Here is a 15,221-nt window from a genome sequence, read left to right as displayed (position 1 = left end):
CCGGTTTCCCCCACAGTCCAAAGACATGCAGGTTAGGTTAACTGGTGACTCTAAATTGAGCGTAGGTGTGAATGTGAGTGTGAATGGTTGTCTGTGTCTATGTGTCAGCCCTGTGATGACCTGGCGACTTGTCCAGGGTGTACCCCGCCTTTCGCCCATAGTCAGCTGGGATAGGCTCCAGCTTGCCTGCGACCCTGTAGAAGGATAAAGCAGCTAGACATAATGAAATGAGATGAGATGAGATGTTGCGGTGCTGAATGTTCTGAGTCGTTAGTCCTTGAAGAGAAAACGTTCAGTGAAAAGGAAAATTACAAGACAGTGTGACACTAAAATTTACTCTACAATTCCCCCTTTTATCATGTAAATGAGAACATTAAATCTATAATACTGTGATACAGGGGCGGCACGGTGGTGTAGTGGTTAGCGCTGTTGCCTCACAGCAAGAAGAAGTCCGGGTTCGAGCCCCGTGGCCGGTGAGGGCCTTTCTGTGTGGAGTTTGCATGTTCTCCCCGTGTCCGCGTGGGTTTCCTCTGGGTGCTCCGGTTTTCCCCACAGTCCAAAGACATGCAGGTTAGGTTAACTGGTGACTCTAAATTGACCGTAGGTGTGAATGTGAGTGTGAATGGTTGTCTGTGTCTATGTGTCAGCCCTGTGATGACCTGGCGACTTGTCCAGGGTGTACTCCGCCTTTCGCCTGTAGTCAGCTGGGATAGGCTCCAGCTTGCCTGCGACCCTGTAGAACAGGATAAAGTGGCTAGAGATAATGAGATGAGATGAGATGAGATGAGATGAGATGAGATGAGATGAGATGAGATGATCTACACAGGGAAGTCGCCAGAGTATTAGCTTGACCCACTGACTGAATAAAACACTGCGCTGTTTTCTGTCGTCTCACGCGGCTCTCTGTCAGAGGCGGGGCCTCCCAGCATGCAACAGTTATCCAGCCAGGGGATCCACTGAATGGGGAAAAGACAACACCACGTTGCTCCATTATACAGACCACAGGCGTAGAATTGGGTATGGGCATGTCCCTACAAATATTTCTGATTGAAGAAAAAAAAAAATCCGGTTCTGTGCGTGGTACACAAATGGTTCCTGTAGGTTTCCACTGGGAGAAACACCACACAAACTTGCTCATGAATATTCACTCTGGGGGTGTGGTCACAAAAACAGCAAGCAGTTTAGCTACCGTGTCAATTAGCAAGTGCAGTTGCAGTGCAGTGACCAGCTGCTAGCTAGCAAGCTAGCAAACTGTCCTTGAGGAATGTAATGTTAGATTAGCTTGTAAAATGAATCACATAACAGTTTGTATTCAGTGTGTAAAAACGACAACCAGGCCCGTTTCAAGCTATTTGGGGGCCCTAGGCAAAGGGGGATCTGGGGCCCATAATTATCCCCCCCCCCCCCCCCCGACGAAAGGCCTTATGGCTGCCTACCCACTGAAGACTTAATAAATAAACATCACACATATTGTAATCATTCTTACGATTTTTACTTAATAAATGAACTCTTTACATTATTATAAATAATTATCAAACCCAATGAAACACAAGAATAGACAAAATATACACACATAAAATGTGCAAATAACACTACACTAAATATTTACAGTATATACACAAGTAGAAATAACTTCAAATGATGATTAAATGATTACAAACATGAATAAGAATCTTAATAAGAACCAGCACACACAGAAAAGTGCAAAAGGTATAGAAAAACACATAAAAATTTAAGAATACACAACTAGAATCATGGGCAAAATGTCTAAAACTGCTGCTTGCGGGCTTTGGCTTCAGCAAAGGCAGCCACAATACCCTCCATGTCCAAAGACCTGCGGACATCACATTCAATTGACATCAGTGCCACTCTTTTACATAAATAGGCTATTTATGTAAAAAAGAGCTTTCTTGTGAGCCATCCCCTGTCCTACTCCATTCATGCTCACGACACACTAGCTACTTCTGATGAAAGCCATGCAGCTCGCTGAAACTAACTCTGACGATGACATTTTGATAAACACAATAAGTTAATCTGGGAGAAGTTGACAGTTTTTCACCTAATTGTGTGGCACATATTAGAATTTTTAGCCAGTCCTTGCAAGTTTGTAAGCCTGTTGTGCATGACAATGTTTACATCACTGTTATAAACACTGTCTACAAGATAACTACCATTAACATAAGCTAGCTACCAAATTTGCTTGTCGACCCGCTTGGTATTAATGAGTGTGTACATTCTCACTTACCAGTGTCTTGTTTTTTTCTGTCTTCCTCTTCCCTTTTCATCTTTCTCTTCTGGCTCCCTGAGGGGTAATTTCGCTTCATATTTGATTTTGTTTGTTTTTTTTGCCGCGGAGCTCTGCAACCACTTGACTGGACGGAGATGGGCATTGAGGGGTTGACAACAGACTGTCATTGCACTTTTCGGCCAAAGCATGTAGGGAGGCGCTGTTGTGCATTAGGGGCCCCCCTTGGAACTAGGGTATTTCAACAAGTGTCATTAGGCGCTGCGCTGCCGCGCTCAAAAAGTTGTCATTGCTATTGAATACATAACCAGCCATTAGGCAGCGGGGGCCCTTCGAGGGCTGGGGCCCGAGGCAATTGCCAAGTTTGCCTACCTTGTTGCAACGGGTCTGACGACAACATATGAATATGACTTTTTCTAAGTTTGTGTGGCATGTAAATAACAATCCGACTTGATACTGACAACAACCAGTGTTCATTAAGGTCACAAAGACATTATTACATCATATAAAATTGTGCTAATGTTGGCTAATATTGCACCAAGTCTTGCTTGTGAAGCACCTGCAAACTTTAGCAGCCCGCTAACCCTGAATTTGAAGTGCTTCAGTAAAGACCTGCAGAGCCCTGACTGAGTTCATGTAAATAAACTTATATTAAACAACAACCCGGTGGTGATGTGGACATTAAAAGGTGTCTGGGCCACGAACAATCAAATAAAACATTTTCATGTAATAAACATAACAGCCTCCGCCTTCTTGATCAGAAATTTTTGGTTACTCTGCCTCTCTTTTGAAAACGTCACATACCGAGTCCACACATCCGCTGAACTGATTGGTATTCAAGGGGGTTCATTTGAAAGCAGTGGCTAAAAACTTCTCTCTGTAGAACCCTGTCACTCACTCCCTCCCCCCTCCTCCTCTCCTCTCCAGAAGAGGACAAAAGGGCAATAATATAACAACCAATCAGAATTCAGATACAACAACCAATCAGAATTCAGATACATTCTGTTGCCAAGTAAAATTCCTCTGGCGGGAAACTTCAGAAAGGCAGTGAGGCGAGGAAACGACTCTCCAAACATTTTAATGAATTGGATGGCTTTATTGGTGAATTATGCCTCCAAAAAAAGAACTTTACAGCTGAGGAAGGCGAGGACATTAAACAGTCACTCGACTTTCTGGCGGAGGAAGTTTCTGTTATTAAACAACAGAAAGCCATCATGGACCTGGTGATGGAAGTGAAGTCGCTCAGGCTGCAGAACGCCGAGAAGGACCGGCGGCGTTTCACCCACCTGGAAAGCAGAGTTGCTGAACTGGAACAGGACACCAGGATGAAGGACGTCATCATCACTGGGATTCAGATTAAACCCAGGTCATATGCAAAAGCAGTGACAAGGGAGGGAGAATCTGATGAACTGGGCAGCAACTCCGTGGAGCAACAAGTGTCGGCATTCCTACACTCAAAGGGAATGGATATTGATTGCAGCTAGTGATGTGTCATGCGCAAAAGCTTTGTAGTGAATCAGAAGAGCCAACTCCCATCGAGTGAGAGCCGGCGCCCCACTTTTTTTTTTCCTTTCGCTGCTCAGCTCTCACTCTCAGTGGCTCAGCTCTGCTCACGGCAGAACTTTGTTTTGATTGGCAACATGGCGGCCTTGTGGCCAATCACATGTGAGGATATAGGATCACACCATTATGTGAAGAGAGGGGGACAGACGCAACAGTCAGGTGGAGCGTCTGTCCGTCCCCGTCAGTGAGTGAGACAGTAGACAGCGGTGAGGACAGTGCAAGTATGTCACAAAAACATGTAAATATGACTGACACCCATAAACGAAGAAGCATCTGGCTGCAGTTTAAAGATATTGAGAATAGCAGAGCAGAGTGCCTTCACGGTAAAATGAAAATAACAGTAAGAGCAGGTTCCACCACAAACCTGCACAGACGCATCAGAACTGTCCATCCCACAGTGCAATTGGAGGAGAGAGGGCAAGCTGGCTCAACGTCTACTGACCCTGGTGTGTCTGGTCCCAAACCAACAACTGCTGCAGCAGTTACGAATAGTACAAGTATAATAACCCCTCCTACTGCAACTCAAAGAAAAATAAGTCAGTTTATACCAAAGCAGATGACCTCAGCCAAACAGCACCGTATTGATGAGGAGTTGGCTAAAATGATTGCCACTGATTTCCAGCCCTTTTCCATTGTGGAGGACAAAGGTTTTAAAAGTTTTGTCAAAGCCTTAAATCCCACGTACACTCTACCCAGTAGAAAAACACTGTCCCTAACAATGATCCCAAAACTATATGACACAGAACGTGCATTATGGCAAGACAGGGTGAAAAAAGCTCCATCAGTTTGCCTGACAACTGACTGCTGGACCTCTAGAACCACCTGCTCTTTCATGTCCGTCACTTGCCACTTTATTGAAAATTACAAGATGACATCTTGCCTGCTGGACTGCTTTGAGTTCACTAACAGACACACTGCAGAAAACTTGGTAGAGGAGCTATTAAGAGTGGTAAATGAGTGGCAAGTACAGGACAAAGTGGTGTGCTGTGTGAGTGATAATGCTGCAAACATCACCAAAGCCATAAAACATCTGAAGTGGACCCACCACCCGTGTCTGGCGCATACATTAAACCTGATGATAAGAGATTCCCTGAAGGTGGTGAAAACAACCGTGGACAAGGTAAAGGCTATTGTGGAGTTTTTCCACAGAAGCACAGGAGCTGCAGAGAGGCTGAAGTCCACACAGCACCAGATGGAGTTGCCCGAACTGACGCCCAAACAAGAGTGTGTTACCAGGTGGAACTCAACATTTTATATGTTGAAACACATTCTTGAAACAAAAGATGCCATCATCTCCAGATGCCAGGGTTTCCCCCCCCCCCCAAAAAAAATCTGTCCCTCTGAGTTACATGTCGGTCCTGGGATCGAGATGCTGACCTCTTCTACTCCTTGGACCTGCCTGATCCATCCTGGTGCCCTGTGTCTGGTTGGAGTCTCATCGCATCGCTCCTGTGGAGGGCGGCCCCATTTGGACAGTTGGGGGTCACACCTGGAGGATGCTCTGAACTCTTGCAGTGGTGCTTTTGTGGCTGGCGACTGCAGTTGACTTGCTGAGTTTGGGACTGTGGTTGTCGTGAACGGTTTTGCGCTCGGGTTTCCGTCGGTGGGGGTTTATAGCATCAACAAAGCTGACTTTATGTTAGGACTGTTAATGTTATAGTCATGTTGTCTGTTGTTGCCCAAATGAGGATGGGTTCCCTTTTCAGTCTGGTTCCTCTTGAGGTTTCTTCCTCATGTCGTCTGAGGGAGTTTTTCCTTGCCACCGTCGCCACAGGCGTGCTCATTGGGGATAGATTAGGGATAAAATTATCTCATGTTTTAAGTCGTTCAAATTCTGTAAAGCTGCTTTGCAACAATGTTTATTGTTAAAAGCACTATACAAATAAACTTGACTTGACTTGATCTCCACCCTGGCTCTCATCAATGCACCTGTTGATACGTTCAGTCAAGAGGAATGGGAGCTGGTGAAAGAGCTCTGCACCGTCCTGCAACCATTTGAGGAGGTGACTGTGGAGATAAGTGCAGACAGGTACCTTGGACAATTGTTTTTTCTCTACTACTATTCAGTCACTATTATACATTGCAGAAACAACACATATGATTGACAAAACTAAATTGAAAAAAAGCAATCTCATCTCATCTCATGCCGCTTTATCCTTCTACAGGGTCGCAGGCAAGCTGGAGCCTATCCCAGCTGACTATGGGCGAAAGGCGGAGTACACCCTGGACAAGTCGCCAGGTCATCACAGGGCTGACATATAGACACAGACAACCATTCACACCTACGGTCAATTTAGAGTCACCAGTTAACCTAACCTGCATGTCTTTGGACTGTGGGGGAAACCGGAGCACCCGGAAGAAACCCACGCGGACACGGGGAGAACATGCAAACTCCACACAGAAAGGCCCTCGCCGGCCCCGGGGCTCGAACCCAGGACCTTCTTGCTGTGAGGCGACAGCGCTAACCACTACACCACCGTGCCGCCCTGAAAAAAGCAATATGCCGCATAATTTTTAAAAAGCCTAATTTTAAAAGTTGCTGTTTTCTCTCCTTCAGCTATGTCACAGCCTCCAAAATGCTCCTGCTTCGCAAAGGTCTTCAGCCCGTGACAGCCCAACACCAACTGACAGTAACAGTGCAGAAAGTAAAGGAATTGGTTGCAGCTCTTTGTTCAGCCATGGACCGAAAATTTCTGCGTATGGAGTTCAACACTGTCCTCTCAGAAACCACATTACTGGATCCTAGGCTTAAAATGCTTGCATTCAGTGACAACAGAGCTGTTGGCTTCCCTAAGTTTTTATTAAGCGTGATGTTATTTTGAGTTCCTTTGGGCATAAACGTAATAATTGCTGATGCAGCTAAGCAGCTCGATGTTTGTTGGGTGTCTTGCTTTGATTCAGTGTTCTCAGAAAAGCCTCAGTAATGACTGACTAAAACAACTCTATAAATATTGTTCACTTGTGTGTAACTAATTGATACGGTGATGCTTGTTTATTATGATCCTCATCGTTATTCGTGTCATTGTCCGAAATACTCGAGGAAATCAGTGAAGAAATGTCGCTGGCGCTGTGGTCCATTTATCGAATACGGCCGTGGATTGTAAGTGACGTCAAACACGTGATAACTGTTTCACCTGTTTCTTAAATTTTATGGAGTAAATTCCAAACCCAGTTTTGTGTGTGTAACTAATTTCTAATCATTTTGGTGCTATTTCTGTAATCTAGTTGTACTCTGTGATAATTACAGTTAGCATATTTTTATTTGACTTTCATCACTGTTGATAGAATTTTGTCAATTTTATTATTGTCTGTTATATTTTATTGTTTCCTGCTGTCATCAAGAGGACCACATTGGAAATAAGTGTATTTTATACTTTGTGTTGTCCTCAGTGATATTTATACTGTATCCTTTACTTGTATGATTAATCCATCCCATACCAGCAGCTCGGGGGTTTCTGGCAATATTTCTGCCTTTTCTCGTACAAGTGCATCCTGCTGTAATGTTCAGATGAATCCTGTATAGTAAAGCAGTGCTTGTTTACCCTCTTTCTGCGTTGCTGCGGGAGTTGGACTGTCTACCACGGTAATTACGGTCGGCTAGCCTGGAGACATCTTGATGAAGTTTTTCATGAATGAGTCGAGCGCATGCTAAGCGTGCTAACGAGTAGTATAATGCAGTTTCAGCCTCGTTTTACAGGTAAAGAGTTCAGGTTTGTCCGAAAGTCAGGGTTGCAGCTCATTAATACACTATTTCAGATGTATAGTGAAAAAATCGACATTCTCACCTTAGCAGACCTTTCGCTTTGCTCCTTCAGTACTGAAGAGCTACACTCAGCCTTGCGCCCAAATGACGTCACGCATCGCCCTTCCAAGAGGCAACATGGCGGCCTCCTGGTGGCATTAGAGCAGCGATACAAAAACGCTCACAACTTTCTTATAAATGGTCAAACATGCCTGAAACTTTTCTTACATGCTCTCAATATTACAAGCTACCAACCCATGCATGTATTTACTTTACATTTTCTATTCCTTTCAGTGAGCAATGAGCGCATCTCTCTCTCTCTCTCTCTCTCTGGAACAGGATTCTGAAGTGATTAATTGATCTGACCATCCATCCATCCATCCATCCATTCTCTGTAGCCGCTTATCCTGTGCAGGGTCGTGGGTAAGCTAGATCCTATCCCAGCTGACTATGGGTGAGAGGCGGGGTTCACCCTGGACAAGTCACCAGATCATCACAGGGCGACACACAGAGACACACAACCGTTCACACTCACATTCACACCTCCAGTCAATTTAGAGCCACCAGTTAACCTAACCTGCATGTCTTTGGACTGTGGGATTGATCTGACCAAACACTGCTATTCCTTTACACTTTTCCCCCATGTGTACTTTTCTTTTGTCATTTATTTTATTTGTTGTCACATATGACTAGACAATTAAAAACATCTTTTATATTGAATTTGTGGTAATGTTTGCACATAGTTTACTTACATTATGTTTAAATTTCTGATCCCATTCTGAAACCATAATAATCTAATAAACTACAAAATGGTCAAGCAGTAAAAAATAAAAAGATCAGAAAAATGCCCAAGGATAAAATGAAACAGTAGAAGGGGAAAAGTGTGTGTGTGTGTGTGTGTGTGTGTGTGTGTGTGTGTGTGTGTGTGTGAGAGAGAGAACTATATTCTAAAAATAAAATCTATAAATACCTGAACAGGGCGGCACGGTGGTGTAGTGGTTAGCGCTGTCGCCTCACAGCAAGAAGGTCCGGGTTCGAGCCCCGTGGCCGGTGAGGGCCTTTCTGTGTGGAGTTTGCATGTTCTCCCCGTGTCTGCGTGGGTTTCCTCCGGGTGCTCCGGTTTCCCCCACAGTCCAAAGACATGCAGGTTAGGTTAACTGGTGACTCTAAATTGAGCGTAGGTGTGAATGTGAGTGTGAATGGTTGTCTGTGTCTATGTGTCAGCCCTGTGATGACCTGGCGACTTGTCCAGGGTGTACCCCGCCTTTCGCCCGTAGTCAGCTGGGATAGGCTCCAGCTTGCCTGCGACCCTGTAGAACATGATAAAGCGGCTAGAGATAATGAGATGAAATACCTGAACAGTGGAAATGTTTTGATCAAAGTTAAAAAATAAAAATTTCTCATCTCATTTCCTGACTTCTTGTTAACACCAATTTAACACATTATACTAAAATTAAAGTCAGAAATGGCCCTGATGCTGCTCCTGAAGACCTTTCCAACACACTTAACACTTTTTGACTCTACAGTGTCCAGTTATAGAAGACTTATAAGAAGAATTCATGTTCTAGTCATCCAAACAAAGTTCATAATGAAATCACGTCATCCTTTTCCACCTTGTTGTTTAATTCACCTCTTCAGGTTTCGACTAGGTGTGGGCCGATCTTAAGTCTCATCATCGTATCATGATTTACGCCTAATTATGGTATTCCTTTAGAACAGGACTGGATCCCAGGCGTCCTTCTCCTGATCATCAGCCCTTTTCCAGCTGTTCCATCTGAAACTATAGTTTTATTTTGCTTTTTGTTTTGTACTGTATATTTGTGCCTGAACAGAGAATCCTGACGATACTGGATCGGTGGTGTTTGTGGTTTTTCCCCGTACGCTAGCGCACGTGTGGAGCTGCACATTAGTGAAGGCCTCACAGGAAACCAGTGTGTGGTGTGTGAGGCCTGAAGTGTGTGCAGTTCCCAGTGTGTAGTGATGGAGAGAGACACGAGCACTCCCTCTGGGATTTAAACTGATCTCTGTTTAAAGGTCCCATGGCATGAAATTTTCACTTTCTGAGGTTTTTTAACGTTAAAATGAGTTCCTCTGACCTTCTTAAGTTACCCCAGTGGCTAGAAATTTCATAATGTGTAAACCAAACTATGCGCACCCTTTTGTCAACATTTGAGAATGGCACGTCAAAATGGCGCGTTGATAGGCTCTTCCCTTTACTACGTCAGCAAGGGAGATGATCCCCCCCCCCCCCCCCCCGGATTCCCACCCACTGTATGGATTGCCCGCCCAGCTCAAAAGTTGCCACCAAACATGGAAGTTGCGCTGTACATGGATGTGACAACACAGAAAGGAGTCTGTTTTTACTGCCGACGGGAGAGCCCCTGAAGACGCAGTGGCTTAATTTTATTTACTCCAATAATACGCTGTCAAGTCTATCTAAGACGGTGTATGTTTGTTGGAAGCATTTTCCTGATGAATGTTTCCACAACTTGGGACAGTACAGGGCAGGTTTTGCACATCAACTGTCACTGAAGCCTGGGTCCGTACCAAGCATCCCTGCCGCATCAGCCACAAACAGCGAACAAGTAAGTGTATAACTGTTAAGTCGTTTTGCCGTGTTTTAAAATCAGTGTGTTAGCCTTGCAATGGCTACATTAGCTGTGCAGCTAACCGCTTCCTGCAGTTAGCCAGGTACTCTGCGCTACAAAACCAAAAAGCATGCAGCATGCTCTGTTAAACTGAGTTTAGTCTGGAAATTGACTGTAACTTATGAGCTTATGTTTTGCCGTGTTTTAAAATCGGTGCATTAGCCTTGCAATGGCTACATTAGCTGTGCAGCTAACCGCTTCCTGCAGTTAGCCATGTAGGTATCATGCCGCCATCTTGTGTCAGAACTACAACTCCCAGGCGACTTCCGCGTTGACTACGTCACGCCTGGGCGGGATCATGGACATCGCATTCCTCAGGAATTCAACAAAAGACTTGGAAATCTGCCATCTCGTGCTCTTTCGCATCGGACTCTGAACGGGACTGACCTAAAAAGAGAACTCCTCATCAGACGTCTAAACAGCGCGTTTCCTTCTTTAATCTGCTCCTGATCAAAGTAGATATCGGAAACACGCGATCATCAACTCAAGCGAGTTATTAACCGGTTTTTGCAAATATTATTTTCTTTTAAAGGCGTACGCAACGGCAAGTGAAAGCAATTTTATTTTTGCTTAGAAACGTGGCTGCCCCCCCCCCTTTTCTCTTCTTAAATCCGCGCGCGCGGCACTGCTGAAAAGACTTTCGTCATCATCCACGAAGATCTTCAAAGCAACCTCTCTCTCTTCCTCTCCAAGATCTACTTCTCCAGTGAGACGGTGCTTCCTACAAAGGCGAGACTCTTTGCAGTAAGAAAAGGCACTGGGCAGAAGTTTAAGTCTTAGGAATTATTCACTCAATGTGAAGTTGTATGAAGTTAAATGAAGTGTATACACTGAATCTTGGTTCCCTATCATTTGTTTATTGATTTAAAATTGGTTAATCCATAAGTCTTGCATGTACTCTCTCTCCTAACATTCTAATTTAATTTAACTCAGTCATATTGTGACCTCATTAAGATTTCAGTAGATTAAATAATATTAAAACTAGGGGGTTTAGCTGTTTGAAAAGTCTCTGTCTCCAAGGAGGGCTTTCAACACGTGTTCACAGGCCCAAACAGGCCCTGGCCGCATGCTTAAGCTAGTAAGACAGAGCTAAACTCTTTGTTCTAGAAAGGAAACACGTGGCAAACCCCTCCTCCTTCCCCTTTGTTCCAAGAGGTCCTGTATCTCATCTTTGAATTAAATATCCTAAGTCCTAAGTTTAATTCAACCTTGATAGCAATTCTCCTGTTTACATTTAAAGCCATATAAACTACAGATGACTGTTTGAATGTATTTTAACCACTAATTTCTGGTTTTTGACACACAGTTTACTAGGCCGGAAGAAAGCACATGGTGTAGCTAGCCTTTTCTTTGTCTAGTTAGCATACCTAGCTAATCACTTGGCTACACACACACACGTGCTCACTAAACTTTGAGGATTCCCCTCCTCCAAGATTGCAGATAAGACACCCTGGTCCGTCCTGGTACGGACACACACACATACCAAGATTGCAGATAGCACGTCCTGGTACGGACACATTCCAACTTCAAGAGAGAGGCAAGGTCTCTCTCTCTCTCTTTTCTCACACACACACTCTGTTTACAGAAGATTTCAATTCTGCTGCTATTAGATTGTTCAATTTTCCTTTTCTTTTTATTAAAATTCTTATCTTTTTATAATAAACTCCATTATTATCAGAATTGAAGTGGTGTCGTGTCTGTTGTCCCAATATCTTCTGGAAGTCGCCCACATCGTCAAAGAATTCCTCAGGTGTATGAATAATTAGATGCAGTTTGGTAAGTGATAAATTTGAATTATCAAATTTTAAACGATTCTTCAATTGATTCTTTAAATGATTCACTAAACGATTCACTTGATTCACTAAATGATTCATTGAACGATTCACTAAATGATTCCCTGATTTGATTCACTGACTCGATTCATTGAATGATTCACTTCACACGATTCAGATGAGACTGATTCTATGGTATGATTCAATTCAAATGAGTCAGATTAAACAATTCAATAGGATTGATTCATTTTAACTATTAACCTTCAAATTTAATGAGACTGATTTCATGTAATTATTAAAGAGTGATCACAAAATCATTAATTACACCTACAGCCAGGTACTCTGCGCTACAAAACCAAAAAGCATGCAGCATGCTCTGTTATAATAGCCAACCAAAACAGTTTTTACAAAGACACCCACATTCTTTTTTTAAGTCACTCGTTCATTTTATTTGTTTGTTCAGTAAAAACCCAAACATTTGTTGAATTTATTTTATTTCCTCGCGTTGCACCTTAATGACGTCAGCGCGCGGTATTTTTCCCTTCGCGGTTTGTTCCTTCTCTCTCGCCATAGTAAGACACACACATCCGCTTGTTCTGACCCACTGGAGGTAGCGTCACAGTGCTGTTAGCCAATCAGAGGTAACAGGTTTACATGTCATGAATATTAATGATAAGAGCTGAAATCCTGTCGCTCTCCCGCCACCCGCTCCTCCACCAAACTAGAACAGCCTGAAACAGGAGAACCACAGCATTTTTTTCACCAAAACTGGCTCACAGGGCATTCATTCATACTAGAGACCACCGCACAATTCATGAAAAAACGATGCCATGGGACCTTTAATAAAGTTTTGTTTTAACACAGTGTTTGGATCTTGAGTTTATGAAGCGTCTTTTATAAACCTGAGTTTGATTAATAGTCATCATTTGGCCTTTAAATGGAAATAGAAAGAGAAAAGTAGAAACACAAAGGGAGTTTTAATGCCCTGGTAATTAAAATTAACACTATTTTATTGTTTTCATTGATTTACATCATCTGTTAGTTTTAAAGTACAATAAACTAGTACAAATGAGTTTAGAACATGGGGGGAGAGACACATCACTGACATTAAATCAGGCATCTAAGAGGAAAAAAAGCCCCAAATCAGAAAAAGGTGACATTGTATGTTGAAATTAAAACTGAAAACAATGATTTGTAAATAATATTTAATCCAGGTCGCTGGTCCTTAGGAAAGGCAAGATAACTGACCAGTTTCGCTTCTGTCTGGGAGACACCAGAATTCCATCTGTGTCAGAGAAGCCAGTTAATAGCTTAGGTAAGCTCTTTATCAGCAACCTGAAGGACAAAGCAGCACACCAGGCAGCCAGCGATGACCTCAGCTCGTGGCTTTCCACCGTGGACAGGTCAGAACTCCCAGGTAAATTCAAGGCCTGGATATACCAACATGGAATCCTGCCTTGACTCCTCTGGTCACTGCGAATCTATGAAGTCCCTATTACCACCATTGAAAGCTTCGAAAGGAAGATAAACCACTTCCTGCACAGGTGGCTGGGCCTGCCACAGAGTCTCAGCAGCATAGCCCTTTATGGGCATGACACCAAGCTGCAGCTTCCATTCAGCAGTGTGGTGGAGGAGTTCCAGGTCTCCAGAGCCAGAGAAGTCCTGCTCTACCGAGACTCTGCTGACACCAAGGTCGCATCTGCAGGCGTAAAAGTCAGGACTGGAAGGAATTGGCACGCCAAGGAGGCAGTTCACTTAGCTGAGGCAAGACTACGGCACAACATCCTGTTGGGCGCTGTGGCGACCAGGCGTGCTGGGTTTAGGTACATCCCATCACCCTGCTACAGCAAAGCTAAGGGAAAGGAGAAGCAAAAGCTTATCCAGGAAGAGGTGCGGGCAGAAGTGGAGGAAGTTCGCCTCAGCAGAATGGTGGGCATGGGCAAGCAGGGGGCGTGGACAAAGTGGGACCATACTGCGGGCCGGAAAATCACATGGACTGAACTGTGGAGAGCAGAGCCTCAACAATTTAGGTTCCTAGTCCAGTCAGTGTATGACATCCTCCCAAGTCCAACAAATCTGTTCTCCTGGAGCTTGGCAGAGTCACTTGCTTGCCAGTTGTGCCAGAAGAGGGGGTCACTGGAGCACATACTCTGCTGCTGCTTGAAAGCTTTGGGAGAAGGGCAGTACAGGTGGCGCCACAACCAGGTCCTGTGGGCAATAGCAGACACCATTTAGCAAGTGGCAGCACCCAACCAAGCACCCCATCTCTTTTGTGCGGGCTGAAGAGAAGCCACAACCCTGACCAAAGTCCCAGGGTGGGCTGCTCTCAACAGCGAGGGATTGAAACATTCTGGTCAAACTAGGAAGGCAGCTGAAGTTCCCAGACATGATCACAGCCACCACTCTCAGGCCTGGCATGGTCCTGGTGTCAGAGACTACTAAGCAAGTGGTGATGCTGGCACTCACAGTCCCCTGGGAAGACAGAATGGAGGAGGCCCAGGAGAGGAAAAGAGCTAAGTACGCATCCCTAGTGGCAGAGAGCCAAAGACAGGGGTGGAAGGCCAGATGCGAGCCTATCGAAGTGGGCTGCAGGGGCTTCGCAAGGTGGTCCCTGCACAGGGTCCTGGGACTCTTGGGAATTGGCAGACAGCAGCGACAGAGAGCCATCAAAAACATCTTGGAAGCCGCGGAGAAGGCTTCATGATGCCTCTGGACTAAGAGGGGTGAAATGTGGCGAACTCAGCTACCTGGACACAAGTCGTGGCCTGATCACCCCCGGCTGAGTCGCCCAGGAGAGGGTGTATGATAAGACCCGAAACATCCGATGACCCCAGGTTCATCACTGGCGATGTGTCCAGGTTGAACCACAAGGTGTATGCATAGGACTATATGGATAGATTACAAAACCTGCAAAATGAGTCTGTATTTTTTACCTATTTTATATTTTAAATGTTTTTTTTTTGAACGGGTCTGAGTACGTTGAGTAATTTTTTTTTTTTTTTTAACAGAAAATGTTTCAAGACACAAAATTGTTAAAAATGTTCTTACACACAGTAGGGTGTGTTTCCACCAGCAGCAGGACAGAAAGACGCAGTAGTTTGAGGAAGTTTTATTTCAGAAGAAACAGATTTTGCCAAAGAAAAACAGAATTTGAGACATTCTAAATTTTCATATCAGTGTAATAAATCTCATAATAGTACATACATTTAAAATAGTCTAAGAACATTTTTTTTTCTAGAAACATCCTACAT

The sequence above is a fragment of the Neoarius graeffei genome, chromosome 17, assembly GCF_027579695.1.
Source record: "Neoarius graeffei isolate fNeoGra1 chromosome 17, fNeoGra1.pri, whole genome shotgun sequence".
In the NCBI taxonomy this organism is placed as follows: Eukaryota; Metazoa; Chordata; class Actinopteri; order Siluriformes; family Ariidae; genus Neoarius; species Neoarius graeffei.
The sequence above is the reverse complement of the archived record's forward strand: the minus strand, read 5'-3'. Positions refer to the sequence as shown.